At 42.8% G+C, this 20967-nt stretch overlaps 1 pseudogene; it reads right to left on the bottom strand.

Moving 5' to 3' along the window:
• Positions 1-4213: 4213 nt before the first annotated feature.
• The window catches only part of LOC138086354 (ethanolaminephosphotransferase 1-like), a 36032-nt pseudogene continuing 19278 nt past the window's right edge, over positions 4214-20967 (bottom strand).

Genomic DNA, 20967 nt, shown 5'->3' with positions numbered 1-20967 from the left:
GAGAAGATTAAGTTGATCTACCAGCATCTGAGAATTCAGATGCATTTATCTATTTTAGCAGGAAAAAAAAACACCTCACTGTTACAGAAGCTACCTTACCCAGAGAAGCTATTACTCATTATGAAGAGTCCCTTGGTGATCCCTGCCATCTCATTCCCAGCTCACAGGTAGAAATGATCCTGAAGCCTTAATTGCTTTCCATAGGTCATCATCACTGTCATCCAACGCTCTTTAAGGAACAAAATTTTAAAAGGCATCTAACATTATCCGCTGTCAGAGTGTTCAGCTCTGCCTTAAGACAGGCCTGCCTGTCAAATGAAGAGCAAGTATCACAGTGGAAAGATAGGCCTGCCTGCATTTAAGCAGATGCTACAGATTCTCTCATAGAAAGAAAGCAAAGAAAATGGAGGACCAACTCAAAACAGAGGGGCTGCAGGTCCTAATTCGTAAACAATTTCTGCACTAAAGAAATTCCAAAGCCCCTGAGAAAAGAACTGCTGCAGTTCAGCTTGGGAGCCCAATCAGGAAGAACAAAGAGAGGGACAGGCTGAAAGCAAGGTGTCAGTGATGTGAGGACCAGAAAGCAACCCTGCCTTTCAGAAAAGACATCCAGGAGCCAATCTTCTAAGGCAACGAAGGTGCTCTCTTTAGTGTGCACTGATGGGGTCTGGGGCGGGCATCCACGAAGCAAGGAAGAAAGACCACAAAAGAGGGAGGAAATGAGAGAATGGTTCCCAAGAACAGCCCCAGGAAAGGCAGAGAGATGGCAGACTTCAGCCAGGATGGAGTGAAGGAAGCCCCAGCAGGGTGTGTTGCTTTTGCAGAGACAAGGAAATAGGACCTCCCGGTTCACCCTTCACCTTGGCATCTGACTGGTTCATCTTCTACCCAAGTCCATGATATCCACATTTGTGACCAATGCCACGCTTCCTGGTGTGTCTTTGAGCAAGTGGAGTTAATCTTCCCTAAGTGTTAGTTTCTCATGGCTTCTGAAGGCAGCTACCACAGTGCTCACTGGCTAGAACAGCCAACTCTACCCCAAGTCAGGTCAAATTCTAAAGGTCATGGGTGCATCTTCAGGGTCATCAAATTCGTGGGTCAAAGAAATAAATGCAAGACTGAAGAATAAAGCTGTCAGGAAATTCTATCCTAGATAAAATTCAAGGGGATGAGGCATGCCTAGGGAGCACTAAAGGGGCCTTTTGATGTTTAATAGACAGTGAGATATAGCAGTCAAGCAAGCCTGGGTTCAAATCTTAGCGATTCTATTTGTGACCTGTGGGAAGAATTACTTAAACTCTCAGAGCCTCAATTTCTTTATCTCAAAAATAGTGATAGATTCCGCTTCCTGTAATTTACAGGACAAAACAAAGATGAAGCATCCTGGCAGAGTATCTGTAATTAATAAATGTTAATTTCAAGAAAAGAATCTTAATCAAAGTCAACTTATTAGAAGGAAAACCAGAAAGTGAGCTAGGGAATATCTATCAGTGATAACAAAGGCAGCCAAATAACAAATTACTTCCTAAGTATTAGATTATCAAGTGCCATTTACCTCCATGTTGGTTACAAATCCTGTTGTGTTTAGGGGTTTTTCCTGCTTGTCTTTATTTTTTATTCCATTTTCAGCCCATGGCTATATGTCTAGTGTGCTATTTAAAGACTTCCATAGATTTGCCATCTAGGCTCATGACCAAAATTCCTCCCAGTGTACGTACACAGTTCATCCATACTTCCGGCCAGTGGGTATTATTGAGGACCTACTATATGTTAGACACTATGGCAGGCAATGAGGATCCGATACTCAGAATGGTTCCTTCCTTCCTGGAAAGTATATTTCAACAGGTAAAAGAGACACAGAGATTCCTATTGTAAGATAAGTAAAGAAAAGTGCTGTTTCACCCCTTGAGAGTCCATTCACCTTATAAAACACTTCATTCCCACATGGCTGGCCAGAATATTCCTGAAAGAAGGAAGGGAAAAGGAAGGGAGAGAGAGGAGGAAGTGCACCATTGGAAAATAACATAAACTTGGATATGCTAAGCTTCTGGCCCATACTTCATTGACATTTGACAGCAATCCAAACGGACTTCCCCTCCCCCACCAGCTGCCATGGGATCAGTTAAGTACCTGCAGGTGGTGGGGAGTTTACCGAATAGCCTTGTTAATGATGACCTTCCTGGAAACTCTGCCAGAATCTCTGAGCAGGTTTTTGCACCCCCTCTGAAGCAATCATGCTTTATCAGTTTTTCTACATAACGACCTATGGAAATAATCCAGTCATGGCAATATGACTCCATTTACTTAGCTCTGAGCTACAAATGGCCTGGCGAACAAGGTGAGCTAATGGAAAACTAACACACGACTGGCCCAGGTCAACAGCTGTTTCCATTGTAACTGTGGCCTGCGACACACAGGTGTACTTAGTAGGCCCTGATGCAGACTGCCACCTGCTCACTGAATGTTTTTCATTTCCTTTCAACATGCAGACAGATACCAAGAATTGGAAGTGTGACGGACATCAACCTTGCTTCTTTCAGGCCCAGATGGTTGGAGAGCCCTCCTACATGATTTACGTCATGAACGGGGGAATCTTTAACTCAGCACCTCAAGATTTCTCATTGATCTTCTCTGGGAGAAATAGGAATGATATGTACTTTTATTCTGTCATTTTGCTTAAACATTTGGTATTCATATACATTCATAATTTCAGCACATTAAATCTCTCTGGAGTCATAATTGCACCCCCTTGTAGAAGCATTCAGGCTGGGCACTCCTTACCATATCCCCAGTCTGAATACAGAGACAGTACAGATAAAGCCACAGTGCTTTTGATTCTGAGAACTATCCTTTACCGTAATCCGGGGCCCTTTCCCTGTATTCTGCATTCTGAGTGTCCAGGCTGGTTGCGGCTGTCAGGGTGAGACCTGAAGGACCAGTCTGGCCCTGGAGGGGCATGTGACAGCTCCTCATTGCTTTTCTTAGTTTATGAGGGCTCACATGGTCTATTGCTTGGGGCCTTTAGCTGAAATCACAAGATACTGAGAACAATTCCACTCAATATCCTTGTATGCTTGTGTGCTTGGCATTTGCCTCTCTCACTCCCAGAGACACCCAGCAGAGACCATGTCTACTTCAGTCAGTGCTTTGTCCCCAGAGCCTCCAACGGTGCCTGGTACATATAAGATTCTGGTCTTGGTTCCACACCGCCTGATACAGTGTGGTCTTGAGCAAGTCATTTAACTTCTCTGGGCTTGAGTTTCCTCACTTACTATTTATTAATTACTTTCATACAGTACACTATATAAAAGATATTCAACATCTCCTATAATCGCTTCCCAATCACTAAGAACTCTTAGCCATGAGGATGCTCTTTTATTTCATTTGAACTATATGAAGTTGCATTTTGAAGGTCAAAAACAGCTGAATAGCAGAAATTTCATATGATTTAACCTATCTCATTACATGAATTTTTACTGAGCACCTCCTACATTCAACATTTGGTTGTCAGATATTGGGTATTCAGTAATGAACAAAAAGAGACACTGGCCTTATATTCTACTTGGAGAAGACAAAGATTAAACAAACAAATGAATATATCATGAGTCATGCAGTGAAGGGCACCAAGAAGGAAAATAAAATAGGATAAAGAGGCAGAGAATTACGAGCATGGCACCCCACTCCAGTACTCTTGCCTGGAAAATCCCATGGACGGAGGAGCCTGGAAGGCTGCAGTCCATGAGGTCACTAAGAGTCAGATACGACTGAGCGACTTCACTCTCGCTTTTCACTTTCATGCATTGGAGAAGGAAATGGCAACCCGCTCCAATGTTCTTGCCTGGAGAATCCCAGGGACGGGGGAGCCTGGTGGGCTGCCGTCTATGGGGTCGCACAGAGTCGGACACCACTTAAGTGACTTAGCAGCAGTAGCAGCAGCAAACTACAAGGAACATTTTGCTGGGCTATTACGTTTAACCAAAACAACACATGGTTTTATTAAAAAAAAAGTAAGCTGGGAGTTAATAGGTCCAGTATTCCACAAGTTCAGATATGTCTCATTCCTGCTGCCCAAGTACCACACACACGCTGAGTTCCCATGTCTGTTAAGCAGATCAGTTTAGTTCAGCAGTGATGGATGAATATTTACAAGCATCTTATTTACAGTACTTCTTTCTGTAGACTACAGGCCAATATTCTTTTCTTCCACTCCTAGTCAATCCGAGTTTGGTTTTCTCAGTGAGAAGGGGTAAATGTGAAAACGGTTGCTCAGCTGCTTTACCACTCGTACTCCGTGGTGGACGTGGGCCAGCGTGAAAGCAGCCGTCAACATGAGCATCGGAACATTTAGCTCTCAACCTAAGGGGCTACTCCTACTTTCACCACCATGACAATCACAAAAAGAGGAAGCAGCAACCGATTCAAAGTTGGGCACCAGGTACTGCTCACCTGACAAACAACCAGCTGACATGTGCTGCTGGCAAAGGCTGTTCCAACCATTAAGTAGAGCATTCTAGGGTGTAACTCTAAATATCTGAAGCTGACAGGAGGATCCATGCTGTAGGCAAAATGTATAGCAGACGTGGAGAAAAGACGGGAACCACAGCTTCATAGACTGAATTGTGTTTCAGTGTGTTATTTTTATAGCTTCTGAAAAAATTTAACAAACTCATTGGAAGAGTCACGCACAGTGCACAGCCAATGATCATGGCGGTGAATAGGTCTCTATATAAGAAATTAAACAGGAAAGGTTCCTACCAGGCCTCAACTCCCACAACCGCAGTCACTCTGTAGACAAAAGAAATAGTCACCCGGCTCATGTCATATCCCGACGGCAGGAAAAGAATCCCTGTGTTACACTTTTCCCAGTGAGACAGGATGAAAGAAAACCAAACTACCTATTGCAGGAGATAAAGAACAGAAACACTGAAACCAGATGATCCTCATCCAGAAATGGAATATACGTGACAAAAAGTAAACACATGACCAGCTGTCCAGGCAATGGTCAAAAAACTCCCCCAGCAGAGTGCTGGAATTGGTTCTGCGGGCTTGCTTTCTGTCCACACCATCTAGCGAGTAGGCCATGAAGCTGAGGATGCCCACTACAATCCAGACCCAGTCGGGTACATGCTTGTGACCTGGTGCTGAAGCATAAAAGTCAGGATCAAAGTATGCCATAAGTAGAAAATTGAACACAGCCAGCAGAAAGCCAGAGAAGGTGATCAGATTTGGAGCCAACCAAGTAGGAAATACCTTTACTACAGTGTTCCAAAATGGGTGCATGACATACAGAGAGAGTGGATTGGTATCCACAGCACGGTACTTGTACTTATTAATGCCAGCCAGCTGCTCTGGGCTCACGTATTCGTAACTTGCGTGACAAACCAAACACGAGTGCCCAGCCGGCAGCGACTCTTCACGACGAGATAGGAAAACAGGAGCACTACACTTCTGGGCAGCCAGTTCATGAGGTTCTCACAGCAAGTATACTGGGGTGGTTGGTCATTCCCTCCTCCAGTGAATCACATTTTGTCAGAACTCTCCACTATGACCCAACCATTTTGGGTGGCCTGACATGGCTCATAGCTTCATTGAGTCATGCAAGCCCCTTCACTAGGACAGGGCAGTGTTCCATGAAGGGTGAAGTCAGGTGGGCCTTAGGAAACACTGCTGTCAATAAAGCTAGTGGATGCAATGGAATTCCAGTAGAGCTATTCAAAACCCTAATAGATGATGCTATCAAAGTGTTGCACTCAATAAGTCAGCAAATCTGGAAGACCCAGCAGTGTCCACTGGACTGGAAAAGGTCAATCCTCAACCCTTTGCAAGAAGGATAATGCTAAAGAATGTTCAAACCACAGGACAATTGCACTCATCGCCCATGCTAGTAAGGTCATGCTTACAATCTTGCATGCTAGGCTTCAGCATTATATGAACCAAGAACTGCCAGACATCCAAGCTGGGTTTAAAATAGGCAGAGGAACCAGAGATCAAGTTGCCGACATTCTCTAGGTCATAGAGAAAGCAAGGGAATTCCAGAAAAGTATCTACTTCTGTTTCATCGACTACACTAAAGCCTTTGACTGTGTGGATCATAAGAAACTATGGAAAGCTCTTAAAGAGTGGGAATACCAGACCGTCTTACCTGTCTCCTGAGAAACCTGTATGCGGGTCAAGAAGCAACAGTTAGAACCCTGTATGGAACAACTTATTTGTAGGATTGAGAAAGGAGTATTACAGGTCTGTTTGTTGTCACTCTGTTTATTCAACCTATACACTGAACACATCATCAGAAATGCTGGGCTGGATAAGTTACAGCTGGAAACAAGATAGACAGGAGAAATACCAACAATCTCAGATATGCGGATGACACTCTAATGGCAGAAAGTGAAGAGGAACTAAAGAATCTCTTGATGAGGGTGAAGGAGGAGAGTGAAAAAGCTGGCTTAAAACTAAATACTGAAAAAACTAAGATCATGGCATCCAGTCCCATTATTTCATGGCAAACATAAGGGGAAAATGTGGAAGTAGTGACAAGTTTCCTCTTCTTGAGCTCTAAAATCACTGCAGATAGTGACTACAGCCATGAAATCAGATGACAACTGCTTCTTGGCAGGAAAGTATGACAAACCTAGACAGTGTGTTGAAAAGCAGAGACATTACTCTGCTAACGAAGGTCCATATAGTCAAGACTATGGTCTTCCCATGGTCACATATGGTTTGGATAGCTGGACCGTAAAGAAGGCAGAGCACCAAAGAATTGATGCCTTTGAACTGTGGTGCTGGAGAAGACTCCTGAGAGTCCTTTGGACAGCAAAGAGATCAAACCAGTAAACCTTAAAGGAAATCAACCCCGAATACTCATTGGAAGGACTGATGCTACAGCTGAAACTCCAGTATTTTCGTCACCTGATGTGAACAGCTGACTCAATGGAAAAGACCCTGATGCTGGGAAAGATTGAGGGCAGAAGGAGAAGGCGACAACAGAGGGTGAGATGGTTGCATGGCATCACTGATGCAAAAGATATGAACTTGGGCAAACTTCAGGAGATGGTGAGAGACAGGGAAGCCTGGCATGCTGCAGTACACAGGGTTGCAAAGAGTCAGACATGACTGGGTGACCGGACAACAACTCTTAAATATGTTTAAGAGCTGACAGATGTTTGAGGAAAACTGCTCATCTTAAGCTCAGGAGACAAAGCCAACCAACAGTAACTTAGAGAAAACAAAACTTCACAAAAAGAAAAGGTCAAAGTTCTTTGATGTCTTCAGAGAGAGGAGAGAAGAAATGGATACTTAATTGTTTAAAGAAAAATTTGGAAAATAAAATAATTCTAAGAAATAAACAAATCTATACTGGAGATGAAGGAAAAACTCAGTGAGGTGGTTACAAATCTCCTAGAAAATAACTAAAAATTATAGAAAATAGAGGAATGTAAACAAAGGTGAAAAATCAAAAATAGGAAAAAAAAATATAGGTTAAAAAAAGACAATCATCCACAAGGTCAATGTTCAAATAATAAAAGTTTTAAAATAGAAGAGAATATTGGGGAGGAGGGAATGAAATTTTCATTTAAATAATTCAAGGAGTTGCCAAAATCATTGTGAAGTTTCAGAACCCTGGGCACAAAGAAAGGAGCATTTTCAGAAAGGGGAGAAGACAGGTTTCACACAATGATCCTGGACTATACTGGGGAAAATGAAGCAATACTTTCTCCAGACTGGGAGAAATTCTTTCAAGCTTGAAATTTTGTACCCAGGCAATTAAATGCAGGAGTCAAATAAAATTATTTTTAGACATGCAAGGTTTCAAAACATTACTTTAAAACTTACTCAGCAAAGTAATACAATAGACGTTCCATACAAAGGAGCAAAACAAGAAAGCTTACAAAGGATCCAAGGAACAGGAGCTTGTTGACAGAGGGAACAAGAATCCCAGGGAGGTGGTGAAAAGAAATGCCAAGCTCACAACTCTGCGACCTGGCTAGAGAACTCAGAAGACTCTAGGATGAACACCTGAGTGCCTGAGATTTACACACAGGAGAGTGAGCTTGAGCATAATTGCACAGAAATATAAGTAAATATAATAGCTCAGTTGGTAAAGAATCCGTCTGAAACGCGGGAGACCCCAGTTTGATTGCTCGGTTGGGAAAATCCCATGGAGAAGGGATAGGCTACCCACTCCAGTATTCTGGCCTGGAGAATTCCATGGACTATGGGGTCGCAAAGAGTCGGACATGACTGAGTGACTTAAAAAAATTAAATAAATAACTGAAAGTTTTAAAGAGATGATTAAAAACGCCAGTGGCAAACAGAAAGGAATGCGGAGGAAAGAGACAAGATAATTGAAGAGCATTATACGGTCCAGCTATGAAAATGATTGTATAATCATACTATGGAGATATGGGATATCAGTGTAATCAAATGCTGTCTTACTGTGATGATAGGTATGACAGTAGGAGAGAAGGAGTAAAAGCATAATAGACCTTCACCTTCCATAGTGGGAAGTCGGTGCTTAATGGCTAAACCCAAGAATTAGGAATATAGATAATCATGCTGCTGCTCAGTCATTCAGCCGTGCCCAACACTTTGTAACCCCATGGACTGTAGCCCACCAGGCTCCTCTGACCATGGCATTTTCCAGGCCCAGGGATCAAACCCGAGCCTCTTGTGTCTCCTGCATTGGCAGGGGGATTTTTTACCACTAGCACCGCCTGGAAGCCCTATATATATTACATATATATTTATATGGGGCTTCCCTAATTGCTCAGTTGGTGAAGAATCCGCCTACAATGCAGGAGACCTGGGTTTGATGCCTGGGTTGGGAAGATCCCTGAAGGAAAAGGCTACCCACTCCAGTATTCTGGCCTGGAGAATCCCATGGACTATACAGTCCATGGGGTCTCGAAGAGTTGGACAGGACCGAGCAACCTTAGAAGAAATAAAATATATTTATATATCCCTATATTATTCAAAGAAATGAAAGTACCATATTTCTTCAATTCTGAGACATCTTTTTGCATTTCAACATATCCATAATCAGGATACGTCTCAACCCATGGTGTAACACAGTGTAACTGGCAGCTTTTATAGCATCATATAATCATAGGCATTAGTGACTAAATGAAATGAGGCCAATATTAAAATCAGACGAAGGCTGGCTGCCTGCCTCTGGGAAGCAGTTATTGGGAGGGAGGGCGAAAGGAACTACTGTTTAAGTAACAAACTTTTGAAACTAACTCTTTAAATTATGTCCAGGTATACATTATTTTCTCTGTTGGCTCTGATGGTAAAGAATCTGCCTGCAGTGATGTCAATCCCTGTGTCAAGAAGATACCTTGGAGGAGGAAATGGCAACCCACTCCAGGATTCTTGCCTGGAGAATCCCATGGACAGAGGAGCCTGGCAGGCCACAGTTCACGGGGTCACAAAGAGTCAGATAGGACTGAGGGAAAAAAACACTTTCACTTTTTTCATACATTATTTTAAAAAGTATATGTTAAAAAAAAATTCCTTCAACCGCCTTGTAGAGAACTGTCCCTAAGAGGACAAGACTGGGAAGAAGGAGATGAGTAGGAGCTTGTTAGAAGTTCAGAGGGGATTGGTGATGGCTTGGACTAGACTGAAAACAATGGAGGTGGTGATAAGTGGCCAGATACAGGATATATATGTAAAATAAAGCTGCTCAAATCTTCCCATGGATTCAGAGTGAAAGAAAGAGGAAAGTCAAACGTAACTCAAAGTGTTCGGGCTGAGCAGCCAGAAAAATGAAGTTTCCATTTCCAGAAATGCAAAGTCTGCAGGGAAAGCAGGTTAAAGGAGGAAAGCATCAGGAGTGCAGGCAGGACACATCGGGATCCCATTAGACGCCCAAGTGGGCGTGGCTGCCAGGCAGACTGCCTAAAGCTGGAGCTCTGTTCTAGCTACACCGAAGGTACAGTGTGGCTTTGTTTCTTCATGTTGCTATCTCCCCCTTTAACAGTAGGGCAATTTTTCACCTGCTTTTATAGATAGTAATAAAGCAAGCCTTTAGTTTTTGTTTGCACACATACTCAAACAAAAGTAAAATTTTCTTTTTTATCTACTGATTCAGTTCAGTTTACTCAGTCATGTCTGACTCTTTGTGACCCCATGAACCACAGAATGCCAGGCCTCCCTGTCCATCACCAACTCCCAGAGTTTACCCAAACCCATGTCCATCGAGTCGGTGATGCCATCCAGCCATCTCATCCTCTGTTGTCCCCATCTCCTCCTGCCCCCAGTCCCTCCCAGCATCAGGGTCTTTTCCAATGAGTCAGCTCTTTGCATCAGGTGGCCAAAGTACTGGAGTTTCAGCTTCAACATCAGTCCTTACAATGAACACCCAGGACTGATCTCTTTTAGGATGGACTGGTTGGATCTCCTTGCAGTCCAAGGGACTCTCAAGAGTCTTCTCCAACACCACACTTCAAAAGCACCAATTCTTTGGTGCTCAGCTTTCTTTATAGTTCAACTCTCACATCCATACATGACCACTGGGAAAACCATAGTCTTGACTAGATGGACCTTTGTTGGCAAAGTAATGTCTCTGCTATTTAATATGCTGTCTAGGTTGGTCATAACTTTCCTTCCAAGGAGTACGCATCTTTTAATTTCATGGCTACAATCACCATCTGCAGTGATTTTGGAGCCCAAAAAAACAAAGTCTGACACTGTTTCCACTGTTTCCCCATCTATTTGCCACGAAGTGATGGGACCAGATGCCATGATCTTCGTTTTCTAAATGTTGAGCTTTAAGCCAGCTTTTTTACTCTCCTCTTTCACTTTCATCAAGAGGCTCTAAATTCTTCTTCAGTTTCTGCCATAAAGGTGGTGTAATCTGCATATCTGAGGTTATTGATATTTCTCCTGGCAATCTTGATTCCAGCTTGTGCTTCTTCCAGCCCAGCATTTCTCATGATGTACTCTGCATATACGTTAAATAAGCAGGGTGACAATATACAGCCTTGATGTACTCCTTTTCCTATTTGGAACCAGTCTGTTGCTCCATGTCCAGTTCTAAATGTTGCTTCCTGACCTGCATACAGATTTCTCAAGAGGCAAGTCAGGTGTCTGGTATGCCCATCTCTTTCAGAATTTTCCACAGTTTTTTGTGATCCACACAGTCAAAGGCTTTGGCATAGTTAATAAAGCAGAAATAGATGTTTTTCTGGAACTCTCTTGCTTTTTTGATGATCCAGCGGATGTTGGCAATTTGATCTCTGGTTCCTCTGCCTTTTCTAAAACCACCTTGAACATCAGGGAGTTCACTGTTCATGTATTGCTGAAGCCTGGCTTGGAGATTTTTGAACATTACTTTACTAGTGTGTGAGATGAGTTCAACTGTGTGGTAGTTTGAGCATTCTTTGGCATTGCCTTTCTTTGGGATTGGAATGAAAACTGACCTCCTCCAGTCCTGTGGCCACTGCTGAGTTTTCCAAATTTGCTGGTATATTGAGTGCAGCACTTTCACAGCATCATCTTCCAGGATTCGAAATAGCTCAACTGGAATTCCATCACCTCCACTAGCTTTGTTCATAGTGATGCTTTCTAAGGCCCACTTGACTTCACATTCCAGGATGTCTGGCTCTAGGTGAGTGATCACACCATCGTGATTATCTGGGTCATGAAGATCTTTTTTGTACAGTTCTTCTGTGTATTCTTGCCACCTCTTCTTAACATCTTCTGCTTCTGTTGGGTCTCTACCATTTCTGCCCTTTATTGAGACCATCTTTGCATGAAATGTTCCCTTGGTATCTCTAATTTTCTTGAAGAGATCTCTAGTCTTTCCCATTCTGTTGTTTTCTTCTATCTCTTTGCATTGATCGCTGAGGAAGGCTTTCTTATCTCTCCTTGCTATTCTTTGGAACTCTGCATTCAGATGCTTATATCTTTCCTTTTCTCCTTTGCTTTTTGCTTCCCTTCTTTTCACAGCTATTTGTAAGGCATCCTCAGACAGCCATTTGGCTTTTTTGCATTTCTTTTTCTTGGGGGTGGTCTTGATTCCTGTCTCCTGTACAGTGTCACGAACCTCCATCCATAGATCATCAGGCACTCTGTCTATCAGATCTAGTCCCTTAAATCTGTTTTTCACTTTCAATGTGTAGTCATAAGGGATTTGATTTAGGTCATATTTGAATGATCTAGTGGTTTTCTCCAGTTTCTTGAATTTCAGTCTGAATTTGACAATAAGGAGTTCATGATCTGAGCCACAGTCAGCTCCTGGTCTTGTTTTTGCCGACTGTATAGAGCTTCTCCATCTTTGGCTGCAAAGAATATAATCAATCTGATTTTGGTGTTGACCATCTGGTGATGTCCATGTGTAGAGTCTTCTCTTGTGTTGTTGGAAAAGGGTGTTTGCTATGACCAGTGCATTCTCTTGGCAGAACTCTATTAGCCTTTGCCCTGCTTCATTCTGTACTCCAAGGCCAAATTTGCCTGTTACTCCAGGTGTTTTTTGACTTCCTACTTTTTCATTCCAGTCCCCTATAATGAAAAGGACATCTTTTTTGGGTGTTAGTTCTAGAAGGTCTTGTAGGTCTTCATAGAACTGTTCAACTTCAGGTTCTTCAGCATTACTGGTCGGGGCATAGACTTGGATTACCATGACATTGAATGGTCTGCCTTGAACAGAGATCATTCTGTCGTTTTTGAGATTGCATCCAAGTACTGCATTTCGGACTCTTTTGTTGACTATCATGGCTACTCCATTTCTTCTAAGGGATTCCTGCCCAGAGCAGTAGATACAATGGTCATCTGAGTTAAATTCACCCATTCCAGTCCATTTTAGTTCGCTGGTTCCTAGAACGTCAATGTTCACTCTTGCCATCTCCTGTTTGACCACTTACAATTTGCCTTGATTCATGGACCTGACATTCCAGGTTCCTGTGCAATTTTGCTCTTTACAGCATCAGACCTTGCTTCTATCACCAGCCACATCGACAACTGGGTGTTGTTTTTGCTTTGGCTCCATCCTTTCATTCTTTCTGGAGTGATTTCTCCACTGATCTCCAGTAGCATATGGGGCACCTACTGACCTGGGGAGTTCCTCTTTCAGTATCCTATCATTTTGCCTTTCATACTGTTCATGGGGTTCTCAAGGCAAGAATACTGAAGTGGTTTGCCATTCCCTTCTCCAGTGGACCACATTCTGTCAGACCTCTCCACCATAATCCATCCATCTTGGGTGGCCCCACACTGCATGGCTTAATTTCATTGAGTTAGCCAAGACCATGTTCCGTGTGACCACATTGGCTGGTTGTCTGTGACTGTGGTTTCAGTGTGTCTGCCCTCTGATGTCCTCTCTCAGTGCCTATCGTCGCACTTGGTTTCCCTTACCTTGGACGTGGGGTATCTCTTCATGGCTGCCCCTGACCTTGGGTGTGGGGTAGCTCCTCCCGGCCCTCTGTCCCTGACCTTGGGTGTGGGGTAGCTCCTCTAGGCTGCACTTGTGCACCGCTGCCACCACCGTCACACTTGTGCACCCCCGCCGCAGCCAGGCATTTTCAGCAAATGCACCTTACGGCCAAATAAGACAGCTTACCTGTCCAGTAAATGTAAGCATGTTTCACTTAGACTTTGGTTCTTTTAGGCAGAATCACTCTACTCTAGGTATTGTGTTTAAAGGGATGCTGTAAACCCTGTTTGTGAAAGTGGATACTTCCTGCTTGGAGAAAGATGTAAAACCAGGGCTCCTTACTGCATTGAATGATGGATGCCACATCTCTTAAGTAACCTGCTCGAATCCCCTGCGAACAGCTGACTGGTCAATAATATCATGTCTAATTTCTTGGCACTCCCTCCACACACACACACATACACACCCTGCAAAGCAAATAAAGATAACTACATCAAGTCAGATGAAGCAACTCAAGCTTACTTTCTTCAAAGATCACTATAGTCCGGTCCTGCTTTTATCTTTTCAGACTTTTTTTGAGCTGTAGTTGACATGTGCAGCATGTTGATTTGATACATTCATATATGATTATAGTCAACAATACCATACCATAAACTTCAGAGTTGCTAAGAGATTATACCTTAACTGTTCTCCATATTTTATTTTGTTTAATACACACACACACACACACACACACACACACACAAAACTATGTGATATAACAGAGGTGTTAGCTAATGCTATAGTGGTGAGTGAAAGTCACTCAGTCATATCCGACTCTTTGCAACCCCGTGGGTATAGTCTATGGAATTCTCTAGGCTAGAATACTGGAATGGATAGCCTATCCCTTCTCCAGGGGATCTTCCCAACCCAGGAATCGAACCAGGGTCTCCTGCATTGCAGGCAGATTCTTTACCAACTGAGCGATCAGAGAAGCCCTGCTATGGTGGTAAGCATACTGTGAAACATAAATGCATCTCATCTGACTTTTCAATTCACATTTCAGTCTGAGAAACAGTCTAAGAGACATAAAGAAATCCTTTTGAACCAAGAAAGCAAACATATTGACATGATAAGGTCTTAAGCAATTACAGAAAGGCTCTTTGAAGACTTTTCTTGAGTTCTGACTAGTTTTTGGCTGCCGTACTTGACCTACCTCATGTGTCAGGGGCAGATCTGATAGATCCCTTCAATATTCCAAGCATTGGAATGATCCTCTAAGATGAGCCAAGCAGAGTGGGTTGACATTCACAGGCTAAGTTTTTTTTTTTTTTTTTGGCTCTCTGCGGTTACAGACATTTCTATTAGTTCACACTTCTTTGATCCTTTTAGAAAATCTAGAGAACTTTCCATTTCTTTGTACATTTATTATTTTCAAGTTCCAACTCCTCCACCTCCTTCTCTACCCCTAAGCACTTGAAACAAAATATTTGATCATTTTTATAGCAGTATATAGTTAAACATGAAAGAACAAGTAGGTTATTTTCACCAATTTCTAGTGACAATTTAAAGACTATTTTCTACCAAATTTTCTTGTTACACCCACACTGCCTTTCCCTCCCCCAATGTTTCTTTCTTATAAAAATGACTCCATATATATAATAGAGGTGTGCAGTAGAAATATACACCTTTTATCAGTCAAGATAGGTTGACTACGTTTTGGTGACAAACAACTCCAAATCCCAGTGGCTTAATGCAGTAAAGGTTTCTCTCGCTCATAATACATTCCCTTTACATGCTAGCTCCATGCCACTGCGTCCTCATCCAGTGATCCAGCCGGAGACGCTACAACTATCAGTTGCCAAGGCAGAAGAGAAGGGCAGCCCTGAAAAAAAATGCACTGGTTCTTAAACGTCCATCTGGAAAGGACATGCGCATCACTGCCATCACATTTCTTCAAACAAAGCAAGTCATGTGACCAAACCTCATTTCAAAGGGTCAGATAAGCATTAACGTTTTTTCAAAAGGGGCGTTGAATATGAGTAAAGAGTTATACACCCTATTATTCACACCCTACACCCGAGTTACAGTGCATCTGATCTTAAATCACAATCCCTAGTAATAGAGGACATTTCTGTTCATTTTCGCCCAGATGTTTTTCAGAAAAACATCTAAACTGTGAGTTCCAAATCATTGTCTCAACCTCACTCTGTGTGTTTGGCTAATGGTGTCACATTCTGTAGATAAATAAAGGTCATCATCTCATTAAATGAGTATGTTTCAGACCACAGGAAAATGTGTGACACGGTTACCAAGGTTCTTCACTTATAATGAAGGTCTGAAACGTCAGCAGGGGAGACCAGGAGCCAATTTCAGGCTGGCAGAATCAGTTTCAATTGCAATTGTGCAACAGTAATTATGCAACTGTTTTCCCTCCCTTCTCCCTAATGTTATGGGTGTCAGGAAATGTGCTGTTTTTTCTGACAGAGTCTACATGGCTCAGGGACATATTTGGGTGCATGTGGAGAAGGATTTAATTGAAGTAGGAGCAGTGAAGTTCAGGAATCATGACCTTTCTAGTATAATTGGATGAATCAGGCAGTTTACCCAGTTGCCAACCAAGTGTGGGTTGTACATCCACAGCTTACTCCATCCCCATCTGTGGTATTGTGATACAATAAGAAATATTTTGCTCTTGTCGCCAGTTCCTGGCACAGCACTCCTAAAACCCTTGAAATTTCTTAAGTGGCAGGGAAAGAGGAGCAGCTTTTGTTATTCATGAGAGGCCCCTTTCAACCATACCTGTGTTGATGCTAATGTGGTAACTACTGGATGGCTGGGCTGGACGCAAGAGGGCTCAGCCTTGAGAGCGTTGAAATTTTCAGTCCTTGCCCTTTACCTGGCTGGAGGCTGAGTTAATCACCAAGGACCAATGATCTGATCAATCGTGCCAATGTAACGCAGCCTGCGTGAAAATCCTAACAACCAAAGGGGCTCAGAGAACTTCTTGGCTGGTGAATGCATGGAGGTACTTGGAAGGCAGTGCCCTTGGAGAGGACACGGAAGCTCCCCTCCCTTTCCCCATACCTTGCCTTGTGCCTTCTTGCATCTGAGTTATATCCTTTTATAATAAAAGGATATAGTAAATATATAATATATAAATATATAAATAACAATTAATTATTAATTAATATTATATATAAATATATAGTAAATAAATAGGATCCAACCAGTCCATTCTGACGGAGATCAGCCCTGGGATTTCTTTGGAAGGAATGAGGCTAAAGCTGAAACTCCAGTACTTTGGCCACCTCATGCAAAGAGTTGACTCATTGGAAAAGACTCCGATGCTGGGAGGGATTGGGGGCAGGAGAAGGGGACGACAGAGGATGAGATGGCTGGAAGGCGTCACTGACTTGATGGACGTGAATCTGAGTGAACTCTGGGAGTTGGTGATGGACAGGGAGGCCTGGCGTGCTGCGATTCATGGGGTCACAAAGAGTCGGACACGACTGAGCGACTGAACTGAACTGAACTGAATAGTATATAGTAGATATAGAGATAGATATATAGTAAATAAATTGTTTCTGAGTCCTGTCCTGTGAGCCGTTCCAGCAAACTGTCAAACTGAAGGGGAGTGGGGGTCACAGAAACCTTTGATTCATAGCTGGTCAGCCAGAGCACAGATGACAGCATGGAGCTGTGACTGATGTCTGACCCTCTGGGGAGGGCAGCCTTTGGGGACTGAGCTCTTAACTTGTGGGGTCTAAGCTGACTCCAGACAGTGTTATAACTGAATTGTAGGGCACCTATCTAATTGGTGTCCAGGAAGTTGGAAAATTAGTTAGTGTGGGGGGAAAAAATAGGCACTTGGTGTCAGAAATGTTTAGAGGAGAAACAGAAAAGAGTTTTATTCTTTTACCATCTTTGGTATCTTCCCAGGTGGCGCTGGTGGTAAAAAACGCTTGCCTGCCAACCACTTTGCATAGTGGTCATTTGTATAGACTCGATTCAATATTTCTTACCTAGACTATGTCACTTTTCTTTTGCCTCTAGTCTCTCTGCCTTTCGCTTTTCACTCCAACTTCCACAAAGCAGCCAAGAGTTATCCTACTGGAGTTCAGTTCTGATGGTGAAAGTCACCATCAGCAAGGAGTTTAGTGGCACCTTCTTGCTTACAGAATGCAAGACAGAGTTACTTACAGAGACCCTAAGCACAGCATTCTACCAACAGTTCCAATCCAACCTACTTTTCATTCTTTATTTTCTAAAACACTCAGGTTTCATGCAGTATGAAATTGACAATAGTGAACACTTCTCAGCTGCAAACATGCCCTGATTTTGAAAGATAAAGGTATAGCTGCTCTTCTCTATAAATTTGTATGTCTCTCTGGGTTCAATCCAGGGTTGAGAAGATCCCCTGAAGAAGGAAAGGCAACACACTCCAGTATTCTTGCCTGGAGAACTCCATGGACAGAGGAACCTGGCAGGCTGCAGCCCAGAGGGTCACAAAGAGTGGGACTTAACTGAGTGACTTTCACTTTTCACTGACCCAAATGGTCTTTGAAAGACTCATGATAATAGGCCTCCAGATAGAAATGGAATATCTGCAGCCAGTTTTTGATGAACACTTATATATGTTGCATTTAAAAATAAAAAGTAGATCACAAAAAATATCTTAAAACAGTCATATCAGAGTAAAGTCAAGGATAGAAAGAAGAAATGATTATACTTAGTTATCATCACAGCAAAAATGGTGTATTTTAATACCCAAACATGAATGTAGCCTTAAAACCAATAGCTTAGTTTAGATCTGAGCAACTAATAAACTTCAGTTCCTGGTAAGATTTATTTTAATTCAATTTTTCAAATCATCCCAATTGGTTACACTGGCTAAGAAACAGGTTATACTGTTGAGTAGAAAACAACGGTGTCTTCACTGGTTAAAAGACACCAGAAAAAAAAAATTAGAGTATTTTGTTTGTTAGCTTATTTGTATAATGCTCGGCTTTCTTCTCCCTGACCTTGGGTATCAGTGCCTCAGTCGTGTCTGACTCTTTGCAACCCCATGGACTTTAGCCCACCAGGCTCTTCTGTCCATGGGATTTTGTAGGCAAGAATACTGGAGTGGATTGCTATTCCCCTCTCCAGGGGATCTTTCTGACCCAGGGATAGAACCCGGGTCTCCTGCATTGCAGGGAGATTCTTCACCTTCTGAGCCACTGGGGAAGCCCTCCCCCTGACCTTATGTGTGCTCTAATCTTTGCTCCCTTTGGGTTTTCCCTCTAGAAGGAAACAACAACTCCACAACTCTACAACAAACAACAAACAACTCCACAACCTCAAACTTAGCACTTTTCTACTTTCTGCTCATAACTAAACCCAACTTCCTCTAACCTAACCTCTAATCTTCCTCTAACTAAAGCTAATACCACTTCCCTTCTAATAAAAGTTGCTTATTTTCTAGTTTACCAAGTATCTCAGGGTTGGCAGCATGTCCATGCTTTAGACATGTATCATCTACTCTCTGCCAACCCTGGACCTGCTGAGCTGACCCTGAACCTGGTGAGCTGCGTGTTACCTGGCAAGACCATTCTCTGATTCTCATTGCTGAAGTCATCTGTCCACCTTCTGCACACTAGCTGAGCTTCCTTTTAGACACTGTCCACCAACCTCACACCTCCTACTTCCTCTGACTCTGAGACTCTTCTCAAAGGGCCTTAACTCCTACTCAAGGAGAATAAGTCATCAGGTTGAAATTATATAATTTCAGCTTCTCACACCAAATTCCTAAATTCTCCCATCCTCCTCCCTCCTGTTTCAAAGCAGAGGTTGCCTCTTCCCATGAAAATCAATCTCTCCATCCAGGCTTAAATTTTTCTCTTCTAGATTTTTCTTCCCCAAAATTGTGTACAAAAGAATCTCAGTTTGCCTCTCTCTCTCCCCCCTCCCCCACCATCCCCCCTCCCTCTGTGTCTCCTAGCTCCTTCCCACTAGCATTTAGCCATGCTCATGTCTCTGCAAATTTTTTTCTTTAAAAATCAAATACAGAATAAAACCCTAAAATAACGCCATAGTCTTTCCATCCACCACCCTATTTCCTTCCTTCTGGTGTTATTATTATTTTTTTTTAATTTGGCTTCATTTTCTTCTCTTCCCCTCTTCATGTGAAATCTGGATCCTGGGCTCACTGTCTCACTTGCTCTCACCAAGGTCAGCATTATCACTTGACACTACATCCATTGAAGGTATCTGAGCTCTCAGCTAACTTAATGACTTAGCACCTGCCAATTCAGTGGGATGATCCTTTTTTTTCTACCTGAGCATCATCTCTTATGCAACTTTGTTCCTGTCTCATTTGTTGGCAATTTCTTCTTAACCATTGACTACTGGGGTCATGTTGGGAGGGCTTTATCTGAAATCCTTGCTCTTCTCTCTCTACACTCTCTTCACATCATCTGCCCCTATGACTTTGCAGTAGACATCAAGGGTGGTCTGCTGGTCCCCTCAAATCACTTTCACCAGTCTGTCTGTGTGCCTTTCCCTTGGTTTTGGGTCTTTTTTCTTTCAGTGGCACCTCCAGTTTCCTTCAAGCTTTGGAGCTGATTCTAATGCATCTCTGAGATGACTCTTAGGACATAAGTGTCAAAGACACTGCTTCATGTTAAATGAGGTGACGATACCAGGACAGTCTCATTAGAGTTCCAAGGAGAAGATCTAAAGGCTCCAAGATGTGGGCGTTTTGGAATGACCCTGTTATATAATACCCGAGAACCCATCTAATGATGGAGGAAGAAAGCAGCTAGGTCTGGTTCATAGGCGGGTCAGCTTGGTACGCTGGTGCAAACTAAACACAGACTGCTGCTAGTCTCTCACATTCTGCATAACCCAGACACTACTGTCCTGAAACAGGCTGGAATAGCTTCATGAAGGGACAACCAAGGTTACAGCCTGGAGATGACACCCAGTGAGGTCAGGGTGTTGCTTTCAGGATGCAACATGTACCTTATGCCAATGTTCATTACGTGTTATTCTGTCTCCAATATGTGGAATGGATGAATCCAGGAACCAGGGTAGAATTAGAGTCTACTCACCCCATTCCCAGTGACCTCTTGTCTCTTGGAAAATTTGTGCTTCCAGGGACCCAGACAGACTTTAATTACCATCCCCATGCTGACAAATGCAAGCTCTATCATTTGAATCAAGATTGCTGGGAGAAATACCAACAACCTCAGAAATGCAGAGGATACCACTCTAATGGCAGAAAGAGAAGAACCAAAGAGCCTCTTGATGAGAGTGAAAGAGAAGAGTGAAAACACTGGCTTAAAACTCAACATCCCAAAACTAAGATCATGGCATCTGGTCCTATCACTTCATGGCAAATAGATGCGGAAACAGGGGCATATTTTATTTTCTTGGGTTCCAGTCAATGTGGATGGTGACTGCAGCTATGAAATTAAAAGATGCTTGCTCCTTGGAAGAAAGCTATGACAAGCCTAGACAGCATATTAAAAAGCAGAGACATCATTTTCCTGATAAAGGTCCATATAGTCAAAGCTATGATCTTTCCAGTAGTCATGTATGGATGTGAGAGTTGGACCATAAAGAAGGCTAAG

Source organism: Capricornis sumatraensis, chromosome 9 (assembly GCF_032405125.1).
Source record: "Capricornis sumatraensis isolate serow.1 chromosome 9, serow.2, whole genome shotgun sequence".
NCBI lineage: Eukaryota > Metazoa > Chordata > Mammalia > Artiodactyla > Bovidae > Capricornis > Capricornis sumatraensis.
The sequence above is the reverse complement of the archived record's forward strand: the minus strand, read 5'-3'. Positions and strand labels throughout refer to the sequence as shown.